The sequence below is a fragment of the Ambystoma mexicanum genome, chromosome 12 (genome assembly GCF_040938575.1).
Source record: "Ambystoma mexicanum isolate Mex_15411 chromosome 12, UKY_AmexF1_1, whole genome shotgun sequence".
Classification (NCBI taxonomy): domain Eukaryota; kingdom Metazoa; phylum Chordata; class Amphibia; order Caudata; family Ambystomatidae; genus Ambystoma; species Ambystoma mexicanum.
The window spans coordinates 804,045,439-804,067,302 of NC_090936.1; the positions used below are offsets into that span (position 1 = coordinate 804,045,439).

Consider the following 21,864-nt stretch of genomic DNA (forward strand, 5'->3'; position numbering starts at 1 on the left):
TAAACAACACATGAATTCTGTGCATTCCAGTGTTAAAATAACGTTTTAATTGTTTCCTCCTTTAAAATAACGTGCAATAGTCCAAGTCTTCTAAAGGAGGGAGGAAACAAAAAAACAATAAGAAAGATAAAATAGGCCATCTGCCATCAAACGGAAGTCCATGGTATGGTGCAGTTTCACAGCTACCCACACCGTTTAATAATACCATTCCCAAATTCAGACATCCCTAGCGCACCCTAGGCTCTTTCATGCGTAGAAGGATGTCAAGTTGTGTTGATATTTATGTGTAAAGAGTATATTAGTATACAACACTTGAACAAATGTATACCAAAAAACTGATTCCGAAAGTGGTATGCCCCTGCACGAGAATGTACAATAAAGTCCTGTTTGCCCTCGTCCATGGAATCATCCATTACCTCGGTTACTAGTCGCAATTAGAGCTATTTCTGTCACTAAAAACCTGTTCAACATGTGTTTCACACTAATTAGGCTAACGCATGTAGGCCTACTGCGCGTGCTCATTCAGGGATTGCATATTTACATGAAAATAACAAATAATGAGGGAAAATAATGAATCATATGAAAGAGACACAATGCATAGCCTAAAAGCATTTGGAAAAGATACATTGGCCTATAACATATTGGCTGGTGGCGATTGCTGTGGTATCAATGAACACTTCAATTGAACATGAATTAGCACAAGCAGCAGGACAATGTGTTATGCAAAAAGATCAGCCAACCTACTTCGTAGGAGAGCCAATGTTCTTTGTTTGTACCTTTGAAAACAACAGATTTATTTTTAATGTGGACTTAAATCAACATCTCGAAGGAGTAGTGATGGGCTTGAAATAAGCTCCTTCTCTGGCCAATTTATTTATGGGACACGATTGAAACACCCATGCACTGACCTATGGAGTTTAAAAATAATAAAGTGGGTCAGACAAATACAGGACTTTTTGCCATCGGTCAAGGCACAGAGACCAAGTTATTGGGTTATTTCGATTATATAAACAATGATAGTTTTGGGAAAACTTATACACCGATGTACCATAATTCTACGATTGCATTTCTCGATCTGAAAATGCACATCAAAAATGACATTAAAATAAAAATATACTACAGGAAGACAGAAGCAAAGTCAATGCTCCTAACAACAAGTTACCATAATGATACCCTAGGAGACTGTATACCAGCTAATCGAAATTGCACCAGTGAAATTGAGTACAGCAAGGGAAAGGAAGAGATTAGGGAAATATTCCTCGAAAAGGGTTACAATATTGACACTATAGAATGTGCCATAAACAAGGCCAATAAAAGAAAACAAAGATTGCTTCATACCAGGTGATTTAAAGTTAAAATGTAGTTGTAGAACATGCATAAGTTATTTTTGAAATATAGCCAACAAAGTCATGCGGTACATACATTGGGGATAAATCATTGGAACATATTGGGCCTCATTACGAGTCCGGCGGCAACCAGCCGGTTTTTCCGGCTCAGTTACCGCCGGACTCGTATTACCATTCCGCCTCCGTGATTCCCGGAATTACCAGGGCATTACGACCCTGGTGTCCTGGGAATTCCAGAGGCGGAATTCGGTAAATCCCCATTTCCATTGAGTCCCAATGGGAATGGGGAAGTGGAAAAACCGGCAACATCTCGTGATGGTGCTGATGTTTCCACGTCCGCCTGCAGGCGGGCGGTGTTAAACCCGCCAGGTCAGACCTGGCGGGAACGTCACCTCCCACCTGCAGGACTCGAGATCGGGCGGTCCGAATTAACAGTGGCGGCGGGTTTACCGCCACTGTTAATTCCGGACCACCTGACCCGTAATGAGGCCCATTATTGGTTCACAAAGAACTGGATGGTTACACCCAGGTGGGCAGTGGCTGTACCAATGTTGCTTCTCCCCCCACTACATCTTCCTTGTTCATGTGTCTGCTCCATCAACAAGAAGCCAAATGATGAGGCCTGGTTCCACGTATTGAAGTACGACACTGCTAGTACACAAATATCTTTATTCCAGTTCCACGGGTAGGCCCATTAATTCTTAAAGTAGACAAGTTACATGCACAGGCCACTGGACCATGCACACCCCAGTCAGCTCTCAGACCAACTGTCACCCTACAAACACTCACCCATTGCGCCAACTAATAGTTTCTCCTTTGGTAGGAGAAAATTCAAGGGTAGTATACAGTGAAACACATACCATATAAATTATAGTGTCACTTATCACCACTTGAAGGGAAAGAAAGTACATTATTAGGACCTCCAGCAAAAGGAATTCACAAGTGTGGATGTGTAATGTGTATAAGCATGCCTGGACAACTTATCTGGATACAAAAATGCATATGGTGGTATGATCATGATTCAGCAATTTCTCACTCGTGAAAGTATGCACATGTTATATGCAATTGCATGTACATACAGTAAATTTTACATTGGCAGTATGAAACCACAATTAAGAATAAGAGTGCCCGCACATTGCAGGGAAATAGGACTGAAGGACAAAAAAGGCACTGTTGCCACACACTCCAAGCAGGAACACAAAGGAGAAGAACTACAGTGTCTACATTTTTTGGCATGGATAGAATTCAATTTCAGGAAAGAAGGGGCAATACAAAGGGGCTTCGACGGCAACAGGAGGCACAGGAAATATCATCTTTGGATGAATATGTAAGGTTTAAATAAGGACCATGAACAGCATGTATTCTTGTGAAAGTCAGAAGTAAGAATGTTTGGGTTATAGTAACACCATTTAGTCCATATGAATGCATGAGTGTTAATGTATTGATGTAGGCCATACAAAAAAATATATTAGTTGGGTTTACAAATTAGGAATTGAATTTGGTTACTTGTAGGAGCTGGAATAGATCATTATTCTGTGAAGGTCTAGAACGAGACAAAACATTTACATTTTCACCATGGTAACAAAGGAGCCAAAACTGACATTATTTCCAGTGATATGGATAGATTCCATCAACGGTCCTTATTTCATTATTATTTCTTTCATTCTACCACCAATATGGCAACTGCCTTACAACAGCCGTATGCTGTGAAAAACAGGGGAGGGAAGTCGGTCCAACAAGTCTACTAACATGAAGAGGCATATATAGAAATCTCAAATGGCACCTGTTGTTCTCAAATCCCAGATTGCATGCGGTCAACAAGCCACATTTGAAAACATCTGCACATCTGCCAATGTAACACATAAGTAAAAATAGTTTTTACAAGATTTTAGGATAAAACAATATTGGTGAACAATTTATAATACCCAATAGGGCAACATTAGTATTCCTTTTCATTATGTATTTAGGAAACAAAGTTACATAGGACTGAACCTTAGCCAACAGGATTAGGAGTTCAAAATCGATCCAATGCATTACGTGAAACGAAAATATTGCCACCAATAGGTAAGGGAAGTGATAGTCACGCAAACCTAATGTATATTGCTGTGAATATTGGCAATGAGGTAGAAGCAATCTTAAAATTTAACAAAAAATATCTTTTTATTTTAGATTGGCAAATTAGACAAATACCATGAACAGATAGTGTATACAATAAAACTAAAATGGAGTTTTATTGACCAGGGTGTTCAGGTTCTACTTAAATTAAACACAAGATTTAAAAAGTTATACACTACTCCTTAATCCAGACAGAATGTTAATTACAAATTCAGAACAAACAGTCCCAGGTAAACTTCTTGGACAACCAGTATTATGTGAATAGTAAAGCTCAATGCCACCTTATCAAGGGGCAGTAGATAACAGGAAGCTCCAACTAAACAGAAATAAAAATGGTGACCAAACAAGTATTTGGAATAGAGATCGGCGTATGTCTTTACAGACACAAGTGGAGTATTAGACAATCCTTGGGTTATGGCTTCTGCAACAAAAAAATAGGTTCACTCATTATTTGTTATGTTCATGGAACTATGCACCCCCTGAATAGGCATGCATATTAGGCCTAAATGTGTGTGTCCAATTAGTGTGAAACATGTGTTGGTCAGTTTTTAGTGAGTGAAATAGACTTAATTGTGACTTGTTTGAGTTGTAATCAAGATCAGACATTGTGAATAACGTGCATATGTTTGGTATGAGCACCGTCTACATTTTTACAAATCAATGTAATTTAATAGACATTTCTACTGCACCAGATACCACTACAGTGGCCCCCGGGACTGGGCTTGTCCAGAATAGGTATTTTGCACATGCATTAGGTAAAATAATAAGGTCTGTGGAAGAGAAAAAGGGAAATGAGAAGGGACTGAGTAGAAGGAGAAGTAGAAGCTATTTTTGGTAGATCAGGAAGATCCAGCTATGCATATTTCTGTTTGAATGTGCGGGATCGTGCAGCTGGCAGATTAGGGGGGAGGTGTTCGTGAGAAATGACTCTATATAATTAATTAAGGTACAAGTGCACAGTGAGGGGTGCATGGTGGGATCTAGATGTTGTCCTTTGGGCGTTTGATTTACGGAAGCCACATGAGATGTGGTATTGTATACATTGTCCCAGAGCCAACAACCAAGCTGACTAAGTTGTGTCCTGCCTTAGCTGATATTTTGAAAGGTTTTTTTAAAAAATTATGTTTGTGCTTAGTAAAGAGTGTATGGCAGCGAATTGGATAAGGGGGAAACGACGGGGAATGTGAGATGAAAAGGTCATGTCCCTTGGGACAAACCCATAATTGTAGCCATTGGGTGAGACCTGGGGAACTGAAGGATAGAAAATCAAATCATTAATTAATGGAGCAAGTACGACGCCACACTCATCATGAACATGTCGGGTTAGTAATATAGTGCAATATAAACTAAAGGATTAGGTGTAACTGGAAGTTTTCCAAGGGATTTCTGTGAAGGATTGCTATCTGGCATGGGTGTACAATCCTTGCTGTTTTTTCTTATTTGTAGTAAATATAAAATGATGCAGGTAATGGTCTCTCAGAGAGTTTAGTCTGTGGACGGGACCCCCGTTCCACAAACTCCATACCAAAACCTAGTGTACACTTGTGCCTAGCTGAATAAGTAGCCTGGCCTGCAGCCCCTGGCGCGGAGCAGGTTCAGATCACAGGTACCCTCTTGACAGCTGCAGTGGCAACCAAGTCCCTGCAGCACAGGGCCTTCATTTAAAATATTCACCTCTGTTCCAAAAACTACATAACTCTGAGAGTTGCCATGCTGGTAGCACAGTGAAGTGTAAATATAAGCCATACCTAAGTTGTAGGTATTGTGGCTAGCATCTCTCATAATTTTCCAAACCACATCAAGTTGATATCACACATGTTTCAGCCCTATAAGCCCTGCAAGGCTGTGGAAAGGTTATGTGTATTCCCCCCAGCCAGGCTGTTTTTGCTGCTGCCAGCAAAATTAAAGCACTGGGGGTTGCCTCTCTTTGACCCTGTGTGGGGGCAGGTAACAGCTGTTCCAGTGAGACAGCCACTCTGCAGGAAACTGTCCTGGGAACAGCAATCAAAGGTCATACCATTCACAAAAGGACTAGCCCCACAACAGGGTGTTGTATACAAAAGGGCATTTGGTGGTATTGACATGCGAAGGGGCAGGATTAGTGTAGACAGAAGGAGCTCACACCAGCTGGAGTAAGGATCCCCCATCTTGTTTTCTCTTCCTTATGTAGCCTCTACTTCCTTTAACAAAAAACACTTTCGGTGTGATGTCAGAAGAAAAAGTCAATTTAATCCGAGAACAGCGATTTGATCATTGAAGCAGGTTTCATTATATGCAATCACCTGTAGACCTTTACCTTTAAAAGAGGAGCCCAGCCCTTCTCAAATTCACTTCATAACAATCACCTATGGAAGAATGTATTGGATCTCTGTTGGGAGAGTGGACCTTCCAAAGCCCCCCACCAGTGAGGTGAAGACTGAGTGTCGAAGGCAAAGGCAAGCTCTATTCCATAACCATTTCCAGGTCAAATAGGAGTGACATTTTGCTGGAACAAGACCTGCATCTCTAATGGTCATCCTGCTGCCCAGGACCTAATTATGGTGAGAGATGCCTGCAAGTGTGCACCAGCCTCCTTTGTATTGGGGGCCCGGGAACAAGGACCGCACTTGTCCCTGAGACCCCTGAGAGAGTCTCAAAGCATCGGAGAGCCAAGATAGCCAGAATGTGTGCATTTCCCACCGTGGCACCACTGTGAGCCTTGATTCAAGCCTGTTCGAAAACATCAAACCATCAGGACCCTCTGGTGTTGCCTTTTGCAGTTACCCATTCTTCGACCTGCTGAAATGCTAATTTGTATCAGTTTGCTACTTCACTGCACTAGCTGAGTACATTGATGCCACAGCTCTTACCCAATGTTCCTCATTGCACCTGCTGCCTACGAACCACCGCTCAACAGGCCAGCATCTACGCTGCCAATCTCCATCACCAGTCGAACCGACCCAGGTGGCCCATCAAACCTAGGCAATCTGATGCTTCCTCAAACTGCCTAACTCAAACTATGTATCCAGTCTCCAGCATCTTCGCCATCAAATCGGCCCCGGTGGCCCTCATGATCTGAATTTCCTCAAGTGCGTCATTGATCCGTCCGCATAGAACAGTGCATCCAGTGACCAGAAACTGCACCTTTGAATTGATGCTATTGGCCGTTATGATCAGCCTTTCTTCAAGCATTGCTTTGAACTGCAACAATCTTCAATTCGACCCCTACTCAACACAGCTCCCCATCTAGAACAACGCAATTACTACACTCGAGCTGCCTTCAAACCGATTTGAACTGCATGAACATCATCTAGAAGCTTAGTTCACCCTTGTTGAACCACCAACACGCGTGAAAGGTGGTATTGACTGGTAACTGCCCCAGGTGCATTTTCTGGCCCTAGAGACTGGCTAGGTCACCATTTATCCACTCAAAGTGCTACATCTTATATCTCTGCATACCCTCTGTTGTTTCCATAGGGGTGGGTTTTGTACAGCATTTTTATGTTTAGTTTTCTTGCAGATTGTGTATTTAAAGTATATATTTTTTTATAGAACCATAATTAAACATTCCTTTATTTTGGACAGATATACTTTGCTATTTGGGTTGCTACTGAATCCCATACAGACCACTATTGAGGGTATAGCCTTACCTCAGCCCATGTTACCACAAAAGGCAAAGGAGGTATGTATCTCTTTATTGTGTCTGTTTTACCTTTATGATTGGGATCACTGTTGGTTTGTGGCAGTGTGAGGACTGAGTAAGTGATTTCAATGCTATTCACCCATGTCATTTCATCACAGTGTCTGCAGACATATGTACTCTCGTCTCAGCAAAATAAAGTGTCCAAGAGAAAAGGATGTTCTACAGGTCTAACAACAATACGACACTGGGCATTGTTTATGCAAAAGAGGCTAGGGGCATAATCTTTTATTTATCTATAAATAGGATTCCTAAAGTGCAAAGCAAGCTGTGCAGGAATGGCAAACTATACATAGGGGGCACAACCATGGGGTAACAGGTATGGTGCAGGAATAGCAGAGGTTGCTGAGATGTGTAAACATGTCCCACAGAGGTCTAGAAGCTACTTGGTAGGAGGGATGACGGTTGATTGTAATGAACCTTTGAATTGCAAGGTGATGCTTCTTTTCAAATTCCTAAGTCATGGTGGTATGCCGGTCAGATAGCACAGTGAGTAGAGCGCTCACTTTGACATCTGTGCAGAACCTGCCGATGCATCGAATCCCGGCAGGGCCAAACTCAGCCTTTCATCCTTCCGGGGTCGATAAATGAGCACCAAGCACCGTGAGTAGTAATAAGCAGCGCTCAGATGCCTCTGGGTTTGTAGCGCTATATAAATGCAAAATTATTATTATTATTATTATTATTATTGTGACGAGTGTTTTGTATGGTGCACAGCTTTCGTGGTATGACTTTGCAGTGCTATATGATTGTCAGAAAGTGCAGTCACAGCACGGCCCAAGTACGCAACAGACCAGATTCTGGTATTTGGGTGGATGTTGACTTGGATGTCGATTATTGCATGTATGTGGTGGAGGGGTGCTCTGTATTTGTGATGGACTCTTGTTCTTGCACCTATTATTTGCTGATGTAGGCTGTGAAGTGATTATAGCATGCAGGGACTGGTGCAGTGTGGGTCAGGGATCTGGAAGTGGATTCCTCACACCCACCCAAGTGGGATGGTCCATGCTCATCCAACACAGTGCAGTCAGAGTTCAGTTGTGAGAGAAGAAGTTACTTACATGTGTGTAGCGCACAGGGAGGGCGCGCCCCTCTCTCTGAACCCATCAATAAGACTCGATGCATTGGACAGTCTACTGGCATCCAATGCATCGAGTCTTATTGATAGAGTTCATGCTAGAGTCTTACAGCCTGAGCGAGAGGTCTTTATTGTGGGGTAATAACTGGAATCCTAAGTTGGAAAGGAGTCCTTATCCCAAGCGATAATGACCCCTCCCACAGACTAAAAGGCTATACACACATAGCAGTAATAGCATTATACGCGTTGGTATATGAAATGTGTTTTTACTTTTTAATATTTAAATGACACGCTTGTCGTTCTAGGGTTAGCTTCTGATTTTAAGCTGATTTTACCTGCAACAGTTTTGGAATAATCATGCATTGAGAGCAGTGTAAAACTGAACTATTTCTCTCTATTAAAGTTAAAGCATTGTTTCATGTTTTAGCTTTAAAGTTGGTGTGTTCATTGGGAGTGGATTGTCTTGTTCAAAGAAATCTTGCTCAGAAATTGGATTGCTGTTTCTTGAATGCAGAGAAACACGTTTTGTTGTTTGACTGTCTGTTTCTGAATCGAAATGTTTGGAATGCAGTCAATATGGGTAGTTATTGGCTGTATTCTGAACATTCTAATTGGCGGAGAGGAGGCTAATAACAGCTTGCATGTGCCAACAGGGAACAATGTATACTTTGGCATTCTACAAGTACAGGGTTGCAATATATAGTAGTATGTCTTTCAATGGGAAGCAATGAATATTAGTGTATTTGTTTGGGTAGAATGACCATTAGTCCATTCTGCTTTGGGACAATGATACTGGGAAGAATTAATGATTGCACTTCTATTTTGAGGACAGTATACAATGGTGCTTTATCCTTTTTCAATACTCTTCTGGGGCAATAATATAGGTGCATCCTGCTAGTGAACGATGAATTCAGGTGTATCTTATTGGTCAATTTAATTATAGAATTCCACAGAAGCTACCCCACTCTTACACACAAGTCACGGGGACAGTTATAGTGTGTTCAGTATGGGTGTACCACAACTTACTTGGTAAAGCCGGCACAATCTTAACAAATTTGATTCATCAAATGTAATAAAAGCACTAAAAGGGCAAAATGCCTGGTACAAAACTCTGAGAGTATATCAAAATTGTACAAAACACCAAAAGACCATATTTTCATATCAGCTGCATTCAACAGTTTAAAGCAGTTATAATGTGTGTGTTGTTAGTGGCATGCGTGAGAGAGCTATTGGCAGTGTCATTCAGAAAACAGCAATGTCTAATGAGCTTTACGTAGTTAGTTGTGGTAGACCCATACTGTCCCCACCCTTGTGCAGAAGAGTGGGTAGCTTCTCTGGAATTCTAGATTTGCATGTACCTATCCTCACCAACAAGCCCCTCATAAACAAAAAAGAGGACCTTTTTTGGTCAAATAGCATTTACAGACAATGTAATTATAGTACATACTCTGTCATAACAAAAAAGAAATAATGGTGCTTTGGGCCGGGGGAAAATAAACAAAGGTGACTTCTCCTAGGGAACAGTGATCACTTGTCAATTGTCCTGGATGCAATAAAGGATTTCGAATACTGTTACGATGCAATGAATACAAGGTGGCGTTTACAGTCTGTGGGACAATAGACGCTCTGCAGTCAGCTAGGGGACGAGCAACACTGGCACACAAAGGTGCATTGCTCTAGAGAAGACACATATCAGAGCAGCTTGTCGGGGAATACTTAGCTCTAGTGCATAATGGTGCATCCTCCTGGGGGGCACTAGATGGTAGTGTGCTCTGTTCGGGCCATGCATACTAGCCCCTGCTGCATGGGGGATAACAAAGGTCTATGCAACACTCTGGCAAACAGTGTAAACAGGTGCATCCTACTTGGGGTGCTGGGCAAATGTGATGCAACCCCCTGGGGAGCAGTACGTGGTGGTGCATCCATCATGGGCACAGTACAATGTGCTGCTTTCTGCTGTAGCTCAAGAAATGTTGGTGCAAGCAATATATGTACATCCTGCTTAGCAAAAATGAATGATGTCTCAAACTGAAACTAGTGCATACTTCCACGCTGCGGCAGCCTGTTGGGGTGCAATGAATAGCAGTGCAATGTGGGGTGGGCGGGATTCATACGTGTGCATCACTCTGCAATGCAATAGATACTGGTTCATCAATCTGGGGTCTGAGAGGTTTAGCAGATACTGATGCAACCAATGGGGGTTCAATTAGTCAATCTGGGAATCAGCGGCGTATTGAGAACCATCTGCAACTCCGGCGCTGCCTGAAAACGTTGTTATTTTAGGTTCTGGTGTTGCCTAGCGCCATGATGCCCTTGGGTGAGCGTGTGCTGTATAAATCTAACAGTAAAGAAAAGGGGCTACTGATCCATCAATCTGGGCTCTGAGGGGTTCAAATGATACTGGTGCAACCAACCGGGGTGCAATGAACCCATCTGGGACGCAGATGGAACACGTTTGAGGTTTACTGGCGCTGCCAACGGATGGGACACGTAATCCATCTGGTGCTTGAGGAACAAAACACAGTGCATACATATGGGGTCGGAGGGGTTGAAAGGACACAGGTGCAACCAGTGGGAGAACAATGAACGCCGCTACATCCGGCTCCAGGCTCATTAACACTGGCAACTTCCCATTAGAGGTCAGGCCCAAAGTAACGCAGAAGCTCAGGCTGGCTTTCTGCTCTTTCCAAACGGATAGGGTTCTCAGAAGATAATGTGGGATGAGAGAAGTACCCGCTGGAGAAATGAGACACGTTGGAAAATACCAACTCTAACCTGGCTGTTTAACCCCTTAAGTGCCAAGGACGAGTATGCTCGTCCTTTTTTGCATAGACTTGCATAGAAATGGCTGCCAACGCTTCATCGCGTCCAGAGGGGGACCTTCACACACCATAACACACATGGTAATGCGCCTGACATCGATTAAAGGAAGATGAAGAGCTTTGGAAGGACACATGCCGTGTGGGCTCATTTCCTCAAACTACTCACTGTCACCTGTGAGGCGAATGTTGTCACGTTGATGTGGCAATGGAGGTGCGCACAGCCTCCTAAATCAGAGACCCCTGACTGACAGCCTCTCAGTGTCAATCGCCATCGACTAGAAAGTATAATTAAACGAGCATTTCGTGATAATGCCGGCGCACCTGACGCATCCCGTGTACGCCAAAACAGCGATGAGGCAGTGGGCGAATGGGAAGAGCAGACTGCCGGAAGCTGTGGGCATACCTGAATGGCGTTCACACACAGCTGCCCTTCCCAAACACCACACTTACTTAACATCTACTGTCTGACACTCTTTAAATCATGTAGGGCTAGTTGATGACGGGCACAAACACAACTAGTGCAACACCCAACCGGGAAGACCGTGCTTCTTGCCAACGTGGTATTCGACTGGGTGCAAAAGGTACAGCACTTTCACGTCGCCCGAAATAGCGCGCAGTCAGATTTACTGGAGAAAGATCGCTATATGTCCGGAGCAACAAGTCACGTGCTAGCCACTCACAATCTGAATATTCCTTCAATTTACGAAATCCAATTCATCCAATGGTGCTAGTTCACAACAGAACGATGCCATACGCCCAAAGACCCCTTCTGAGGTATTCTTTACATTATCACATAATGCAGTTTGCACTGTTTCCGGCCCTTCGATTCATACAGCACGCAACCCGACATGTCGGTGTGTTGTGTTGTGCTGTGTGGCATCACTTCACACTGCACAGCGCAGTGGCATTTCGTTTCGTGGCTAGGTCCTGGTCCATCGGTGCGCAGTGACGTCTTGTCTCCTCACACAGCCTGTCTCTGTCCTGGTAATTTCTGAATGGGAGCGCACTCGTTGGCCCAGCTCCGCGAGCCGCCTGCTTGCCAGTGCCTAAACTTAGCCTGCCCGGCTCCTGGACTGGACGCACTGATTTGTGACGCTCCTCCTGGGACCAGCGTCCGCCACAGCTGCTCTGACGTGGCCAGAGGATGGAACAGATCGAAGGCGCCTGGGTCTTTGGAAGAATTATCTTTACTGAGCCGCCAGGACACGTTCATGGTGACTGCCCTTGCAAACTTCTTGAGTCTGTAAAATATTGTAGGCACGGCTGAAAGGATGGTCGCCTGATGCGCTCATCCACCCAGCGACGCGTTTCGCCTTCATCCTAAATCCACCTGCCCTCACCCTCCAGTAGCCAGTGCCACAACCTTGGCATCCTCCCTGTACATGTGCATTAAGCCGTTGTCTTGGAGAGAGGTTAGACCAGGAGCCGTCTATGACCTCACCCTCCTCGGTGACACTGACGCTTCAGAAAACCTATTGTCTCCACATATTTGCAAGTGCAGAGGGCAGCGGCGGCGGCTCCGGGAATAAAGTGCACCGCTTCCAGCGCCTGGGTGCACCTCCATGTGACCGCAGCTCGACTCCCGGGCACCCCGCGCGCACCCGGCGCGAGCAATTCTATAAGGAAAACCCGTGCCATTGTCTCGGTTGCATTACATCATGCATATTCCGCCTACTGCTTAACCCGTTCCCTCCCAAGGACGCCCCAGACGGTAGTACAGGTCCTGAAGGCAGCAATTAGGAATGTATCAACATAGCACGCACGCCCGTTTGAAAGACATGCCATTATATGGTCCTAGAGCCGGCTCGTGAAAACCCACAAGACACCTAAGCACACTGCATCTCCAAAGGAGCGCTGCTGACAGGGAGCACGGGGAGGGGTACATCGGACTGATGTGGAGAGCAGTAAAGGGGTGCGCGAGAATGACCTTATTGGGGTTTCTTAAGGGTGTGCATGGACTCTGCATCTTTGAAATGCCGGTTCCGTAAGTACCTAGCCTGTGGTGTCCTGCTTCTCTTTCAGCGGATCAGGGATAGCTGCATCCTGCGCCGGCTGCTTCTGCGGCTGCCGCGGGGCTCATCCTCTCTCTCACACACAGCTGCATCCCTGGCCCTCCATCACACCTGGCTGGGACCCTCTACTCGTGTAGGGGGGAGCCGGCAGCTCCGCATCTCAGCCGGACCGTCCGCCGGTAAAATGGCATAGTACTACTTATTCCTGTTTTTTTTTTTTTTTGCTCTGGGAATCAGAGCCTGGTAGAAACCATTGTTAGGAGCGGCGGAGGGGAGGCGGCTCTTAAAGCCCCAGCATCCTTTTCCTCTGGACTCGAAGATCGGTACAAGAAGGGGGCGGAGTCATTTCTTGAACCTGTCGGCACTCAGGTGCGGGCCCTTGGAATTCCCGGTGCCACCTAAGCCTGAGCTACCAGTCCGAGCTTCCTTTGGAGCAGCTCTAAGTGTCGCAGCGAGCCCATTCAGTACCTGGGCAGGGAGTGACCCCGAGTAGCAGATGCGTCTTCCCCAAGGGAATCGCTCTCACCCAGACAAGGGAGGGGGCCGGGGACGGGAACGTGGTCTGCTAGACAAGATGCAGTTTATGTGAGAAAGAAAGGTGGGCGACGATCCCGGCTTCCTCCGCTACGCCTAACACGTGTGCTCTTTGGCGAAGCACTTCCTAACCTTTTACCTCAGTTGGCATTCTTGCCAACATGGGGGCGGAGGGGCTTTAGTGGGGCTCAGGGGCAAGAATATAAAAGAGACAAGAGTGAAGTAGATAATTTGTTTCAGTCTTAAATTATCCAGAACCAAATAATGTTGTGTTCTGCAATGTAAGACTCTCAGCAGAACAAAAACATTTCACAGCACGGGTGTCAGCTCATATAATATGAGACGAAAGGGGGTTTCGTCGGGAAAGTAAAGCATTGAGCAGTTATTTGCCCAATAAAGCAATGTTCAAAGTAAGTCGAAATTTGAGAGGAGGCGCACCCCACAGGAGGGCAATAATGGAAATGAAAGAAGGCACTGGGGGGAGCGGGCGTGTAGATAAAAATGTAAGACACAGATCAGAGGGAAACATATGGGCCATGGGTTTATCTGTAAGGAGCATTGCCTTAAGCGGTACAATCAAGTTGGGGCAAAAGAAGTAAGGGGGCTCAGTTTAGTAAGAAGTAGTCCATATTTAGTTAAGGTTCTTATTTCTACTGTGTTAGGCAGAATCATATGCAGTACCCTTTGGGAACACCACGCACAATTAAGACTACAAGTGTAAGTATAATTTCACCTTTGGTATAAGCCTGTACTACACAGTAAAGTGGTAGCGATGGCTGAGCAGCCAGACTTATCTCAAGAGTAAAGTGTGCAGTACCAATAGTTACACAAAGGACAGCAATTACTATGGTTCAAACAAACACTGACTCAAGGTTTCTGAGTAAAAGAATATACATTTATTTACACCATCAGTTATAAAACAGTTCACTAATATAAAGCAGCAGAAAATCACAATCTTAACACACTAGAATGACCCCCAATCAATTCCGGACAAGTTAGGCTCAAAATGAAGTGTGAGCAAAATGGCATTCCAGTAATTTAAAAGGGAGAAAAGACAAGGTTATCAACAATCAATCAGCAGCAACAAGTGATAGGCAGGGCAATATAGAAAAGGCTTACTACAACTAGGATTCAAGTCGATAGGCCTGGGCCAATGTTAATGGTTCAGAGTCTTTGCAGAGGATCATAGAGTTCAGAGAAGTTTGCGGTTAAGTCTTTGCCAAGAGTTCAAAACGAAGTTGATTGGAAGAAAAGTTATTCAAAGGAGTAGAGAAGGACAAACCTTCGGAGAGGCGAAAGATTTCAAACACTTTCACCGCAGTCGGACAGAATGAACGACCAAATTTGCACAGTACGTTAAATGAAGAAGAATGCTGTAGCTGAGGCAGTTGTTCCTGGCAGTTCCTACAGGCTCATGTTCCTGGAGCAACTGTCATGGTGACAAGAAGGATGAAGACTAGAGGGTCCTGCACTGCCCAGGGAAGAAGCCAGCAGCAGAGCAAAGCATCAAATAAAAGGTGTGCTCCTTAAAACCCAAACAGGTTCCGTTTGTCCTGGCTATCCGATTCACTGCAGCGAGGCACAGCAAATTCGACCAGGAGAGGGAGGCCAGTGTTTGGTGTTTGGTGAGCTGGTTGGTGCCACCAAGCTCAAGGGAAGAAGATTCCTTGCAGATCTTCCCTGTCGGAGGTTCGGGTGATTCGGACCTGCAGCAGGGCTTCATCGGATATCCAGCAGTTGCAGCAGTCCTCTTCTTTCAGCTCCTCATTGTTTCCCTTGTTCCAGTGGGTACTCTGCCTTCCAAGTCGCAGAGAACTACTTTGAAGCAGTTTTCCCCTATTCATACAACCTGGCTGTCAATCACACAGCAGGGTGGTTGTCCTGGCAGGACAGCCTCCTAGCCAATCAAACTAGAGTGCGACTTGGGTCTCCAAGGAGACCCTGTGCAGTGGGCCTCAAACCCCTCCCTCACATCCTGTACGCCCAGACACTCAGGTGCATAAGGAGGGATTCTGTGCACAAGCCTGCCAAAGGACGGCGAGCAAAGGAACCAAACCTGGTTTGGCTCACAGAGTAAAACACGAGAAAGACCTTTACAAAAAGAAATGGCGAATAAACCCGACCAGAACCAAATAAAATTAAAAGGGGTCCAGCGGATTAGAGTTTGAGGCTACCACCATAGCCTCTAACAGTACCAAGGCTATTTTCATAGGTAGAATAAAAATGGTAGATACCACTGCCACAGCCACATCTTAGAGAAAGGGGAACAACATAATGTTCCATGAGAATCAGACAAAAAGGGATAACTCCAGTGCTCCAGTACTCTATGGGAAGATAGGGTGTACTGGGTCTGTAGTTTTAAAAAGACTAGTAAAGTCAATGGCAACTTTACATGTTCTGGGAGACAATAGTCAGTCCCAGAAAATGGAGTTTAAAGTTAACAGTGGGAAGTCTAAAAAGACAACCCTGTGTCACTGCACTAAAGGTGCTGTGTGACACACAGTAAAACGATGATGACTATGTAGTGGGTGAGACTCCATAGTCCAAGAGCACACAAATGTACAACACACAACAAAAACACATGTAAGAGTGGGAAAAAAAGGCTCACACTCTTACCAGGTGAAAAAATAAATCCTAGAAATCCAGCAAAGCTGCTGAGGGACTCAATAGGTAAGGGACATTAGCCTTTGTGGAGAATTCCCCCTAACACCGCCCCCCCCATACTAGGGAACAGAAGGATTTAATACACTCATGGATGAATCTCTTCACTCTAGTCATTTATAAACATCCTAGAGAGACCATCAGCATTTTGGTGGTGACATCCTGACCTGTGCTCAATGGTGAAATCAAACCCTTACAGGCAGATTTGAACATCTTAGTAGTTTTAATTTGTAAACAATATGACCTACAAGCCTGTTGTGGTATATCTCTCTTTTGTAATGTATAGGGGGTCTGATCTAACAGCCCCTCAGAAGTTGTAACAACCTCTGAACCTTCAATAGGCTTTTTCAAGGATCCTTAGAAAGGAATCCCTTAGATCTAGAGGGGCCTTCATGGTTCCCCACCACCTCTCTCACAAGAGCAGGTTGGGTCTCAGGTATCTTGATGGGAGGGGCTGTGGTCAAGCAAGGTACATGCTGACACTTCCTCTGAGATCTGATCATATCAATTTTAGAAGTTTCCCTCCTAACATTAGGATTTATACTGGAGTCTTCAATAGAAGCTCCAACAGTCTTAAGGTTTTTAGCCATAGACCTATTGTTCCTGGTTTTCTACCAGCTTTGAGAGTTACCAGTTCTCATAGGCCTAGAGAGGGTTCCCATTTGTCTATCCACCTCTTCCTCAGAAGCAGGGGGGGTCAAATACTCTACAATAGTGTGGGCAATGATGGAGCTTGGTTGGGGCTCCCATTTCCCTATTAAACTAGCCTCAGATTTGCCTGACTTAGAGGTCAACTTACTAACACCAGGGCTTGCAGTGGGGTTCTCTGTAGAGGTTCCCAAAGGATCAGAGTGGTCTTTTAAGGTTGCCTCTCTAGCCAATTTGGTTTGGTTCTGTTTTCTCTCACTGGGAGGCCTGGGGGTACTGAATAATACTCCTAGAGTTTTTAAATAATTCCCCAACAGGACACTCCCAGGCACCTCATTCTGGACACTGACAGGAGGGATCCTCACTGTCATATTATTACACTGAATGAGAGCTGGTAGAATTGGATCCAACTGGACAGGGCCTCCAGAGAATTTAGTGGGACCCTTGGGTGCCTTAGCAACACCATCAGGCTTGAAAAAGCTTGCATACACTACTGTTCTGCTGGCCTCAGTGTCTCTCCTGGCAGGAGTATCCTAGCCATTGACAAGAACACTCTCCATATAATGCCCTCTAGAGTTCTCTCGAATGGAATTGTACACATACATATTATGTTGTTCCCACAAACTCAGGGACACTAAAGAAACACTAGCTGAGACTCTCATGGGTTCATCAGCCACTAGGTGAAAGTTTCCACTTGCCATAGGTACTTCTTCCTCTGGGGAGAAGGCTAAGGAGACAGTGTGGACTCCTGAAGGTTTACCCTTGCATCTGGGATCCCCTTTCACATGGTCAGTTGACCCACAAACACATTTCCCAAATGTTTTGATGAATGGGGGCTTGTTCTGACCTCTTTCTGGTTTGGGCCCAGAATGTACACTAGCCTAATTCGGTTTCCCTTGTGGCTTACCCTTGTTATATTTGGGGCCCTCTTTTGGATTGGAGGCATTAGAATTTTCCTTGTTATCTTTCTTTGGCTGCTTTCCCTCCTCCTTCTTCTGAGTTGCCCCAGAATCCTTGTGAGTAGTCTTGTTCGCAACCCACAAGTCAGCAGTCTTAGCTAAATTCTTTGGATCTATCTCCTTAGAATCAGCCAAGTGTTGTCTGAGCTCAGGAGAGCAGGCATCATAGATTGACTCCAACATAACAAGATTTCTTATACTTTCATAAGTGTTAACTCTGTGACCCTTAACCCAACCATCTAAGTTTTTCAAACATTCACATAGCCAGGCAGCCCGAGGGGTACCGTCATGCTTTTTGAGGGTCCTAAACCTCTTAAGGTACTGGGACGGGGTCATCCCAAACCTAGCAATTAAAGCTAGCTTCACACACTCATAATCCATCCTATCCACCTCCACCATCTCCATCGCAACATAAGATGCAGCAGTGGGTAGCCTAGAGAAGAGCCAAGGAAGCAACTGATTCCCTGTAATGTCTTGAATCCCATGGTTATACTCCAACATTGCCAACCAATCCAAAATATCAAGCTTAGCCTCATACATACCAACAATTTCTTTAGGCATACGCGGTCTCTTGGGTCTGGAAGACCTAGAAGACTCTGAGAGAGAAGCATTCTCATTAGACAACTTTTTAATTTCTAGTGCATGGTTTAACTCCATTTCTCTGAGCTTAAGTTCTTGATGCTTTTGTTCAGTTTGAGAATTAATACGTTTGAATTCCAATTCAAGCCTCATCTTTTCGGAGCTATGAATTCAGGACTGAGTGTAGGACCTGTAGGGCTCCCAGTGGACAAAGGTTGAGGTTGCTGAGCAAACAGGAGCAATATGGCCTACATTGTGAGACTCATCTGCCTCATCTAACTCATCAAAAATATTTGACACATTATCCTTCTCATCACTTTCCACATTTGCTGGAGGGGCAGGTATTTCAGACCCACTCCCCAGACTTGGTTCTCCAACAACTTTTCAATTAATTCTGACTTTTTACCTTTAACAGAGAGATTCATATCAACAATGAATCAGCACCAACAAGTGATAGGCAGGGCAATTTAGAAAAGGCTTACTACAACTAGATTCAAGTCAATAGGCCTGGGCCAATGTTAATGGTTCAGAGTCTTTGCAGGGGATCACATAGTTCACAGCAGTTAAGTCTTTGCCAAGAGCTCAAAACGAAGTGGGTCAGAAGAAAAGTTACTCAAAGGAGAAGAGAAGGACAAGCCTTCGGAGAGGCAAAATATTTCAAACACTTTCACTGCTGTCGGACAGAACGAACAACCGAATTTGCACAATACATTAAATGAAGAAGAATGTTGTAGCTGAGCCGGTTGTTCCTGGCAGTTCCTGGAGGCTCACGGTTCCTGAAATGACTGTCATGGTAACAAGAAGGAGGAACACTGGAGGATCCTGCACTACCCAAAGAAGAAGCCAGCAGCAGAGCAAAGGTGCACTACTTAAAACCCAAACAGGTACTGTTCCTCCTGGCTATCCGGTTCACTGTAGCGATGCACAGCAAACTCAGCCAGAGGAGGGAGGCCAGGATTGCAGTTTGGCGAACTAGTTGTTCCCACCAGCTCAAGGTGAGAAGATTCCTTGCAGATCTTCCCTGTCATCGGAATTTGGAGATTCAGACCCGCAGCAGGGCTTCACCGGGAGGTTCAGTCGTGGTAGAGGTCCTCTTCTGTCAGCTTCTCTTCGGTTCTCTCGATCCAGTGGCGACTCTGTTTTCTCAGTCCCAGAGACCTGCTTTATATGCAGTTTTCCCCCCATTCAAACAGCCTGGCTGGCAGTCACAGCAGGGTGGCTGTCCTGGCAGGAGAGTCACCACAGCCAATCATACCAGAGTGTGACATGGGTCTCCAAGGAGACCCTTTGCAGGGAGTCTCAAACCCATCCCTCACATCCTGTTCCCCTCAGACATTCAGGCACCTAAGGAGGGCTTCTGTGCAGAAGCCCGCCAAAGGTTGGCGAACAAAGGAATCAAACCTGGTTTGGCGTGCAGAGAAAAACACGAGAAAGACTTTTACAAAAAGAAATGGTGAATAAACCCAGCCGCAACCGTAAAAAAGTAAATATGGTCCAGCGGGTTTAAGTTCGAGGCTACAAAGATAGCTTAAAACAATACAAACCTACCGCGGTTATATTAACCGCGGTAGGAAAAATAGGGTAGATACCACTGCCACCAGCCAAATCTTAATGAAAAGGGAGAGAAACAATGTTCCATGAGAAACAGACAAAAAGGGATAGCTATTAACCCTTTCTAGAACTCTATGTAAGATAGTTTGTACTGGGTCTGTGATTTTAAAAAGACTAATAAAGTCAATGGCAACTTTACATGTTTCTGGGAAACAGTAGTCAGTCCAAGAAAAGGGAGTCGGAGTTGGGAAGTCTGAAAAAGATATCCCTGTGTCACTGCACATAAGGTGCTGTGTAACACCCAGTAAAACGAAGATGCCTATGGATTAGGTGAGGCTCCACAGTTTATGAACACAAAAATGTTAAACACACACAGCAAAACACATGTAAGAGTGGGACAAAAGGCTCATACTCTTACCAGGTGAAAAAAAAATCCTAGAAATCCAGCAAAGCTGCCGAGGGACTCAGTAGGTAAGGGAAATTAGCCATTTTGGAGAATTCTCCCTAACAGTGTTCCCCAAGGGTCAGTCGTGGGTCCACTTCTCTTCACTCTTTGTACCTCTGCTTTTTATACCTTGAACTCCTATGGCTTCTCCTATCAACTCTTTGTTGATGACACTCAGATCTTCTTTTCCTTTTTCTCCATATCTGACGAGCTACAGTCAAACATTTTTGTCTCTCAGCCATCAAATACTGAATGGCATCTCAATCACTCATGCTGAACTCCACTAAGACTGAAGTTCACTATTTCCCATCCAAGCAGGATATTTTTTCCTCTCCCCCTCTTCTTTTCTTTTCTCCTGACTACCTTCCCTTCTCTGCTTCTGCTCGCAACCTTGGTGCCTTCTTCGAGCCATCTCAAAACTTCCTGCTCGCCATCCCCAAATCTACCACTGCAGCCAGACTTAATCTCCACAACATCAGAAAAATAAGACATCTTCTTCCCTTCAGTACTGCTAAGCACCTAATCTTCTCGTTATATCTCTTTCGGTCTGACTAGTGTGCCAGTCTACTCTATGGCCTTGCAAACAATGCTTTTTCACCTCTTGACAAAGTCCTCATATTTGCTGTACGTACACTCTTTAACTTTCCCAACATCATGTCCACCTCCCCAGTCTGTCGTCAGGCTGGTTATCTATGAGACAGAGGGCAAAGTATAAACTCATTTTCATCATCTTCAAAACTATAGACAGTCTTGCCCCACCCTACCTACAGGCCTTTCTCACTTCCTACTGTGATGAGTCCTATGGAGTCATCACCGATCCCCAGCCTAAGATCTCCTCCCATGTGGTTAGGGCATGGCATCCGCTACTTGATACTGACCTTGGAGGTGGTATTAGGAGGGATGATCACAAAGGAGGAGATGGCTGTCGGGGAGATGTCCTTTGTCCCAAGTAATGTTTTTTCCTCGTTCCTTTGTGTGTTTCGCTATTAACTCATTGCTCATCAGGAAGAAATGTGTTGGAATTGTGATGAACTTATTGTTCTGTTGTTAAAAGTTTGATAAAAAAATGTATTGTTAATGTACTGACCTTGAATGTGTTCAATGCTGTTTATGCTGGCTTTAAAGTCTCGGACCCAAAAATATTGTTTTTTGAATGTTACATGCTGCTTACATTTAATAGGTGCCAATTTACCTACAAAAAGGGCAATATTTGATCAATATACTTTCTGTCATATTGCTATGATATTGATTTGCACTTAGAGAATATTAGAGATATTTCCCCTGTTGGGAATTCAAATATGATCAGCAGGCATCACACGATTCTTAAAGCTTTATTGTATTTTTATCAATTTGTTCTGCTTGTATTGTAATTCATGAAATTTTGTTTTGTATTACATTTGCTTTAATATTTTGAAAAGGTTTGATTTCTCAAACC

The 21,864-nt window shown here is 44.4% G+C and overlaps 1 protein-coding gene across 2 annotated transcripts in view; it reads right to left on the minus strand.

Annotated features, from left to right (window-relative positions):
* Positions 1-13,290, minus strand: part of PPFIA2 (PTPRF interacting protein alpha 2) — a 2,558,488-nt gene extending 2,545,198 nt beyond the window's left edge. The window contains exon 1 of one of the 2 annotated variants that reach the window (XM_069629312.1): positions 13,033-13,290. The gene's annotated coding sequence lies outside the window, so the exon portion shown is untranslated. The remainder of the gene's footprint in view (positions 1-13,032) is intronic. The other variant, XM_069629311.1, reaches the window with a different exon arrangement.
* Between the last annotated feature and the right edge of the window lie 8,574 nt (positions 13,291-21,864).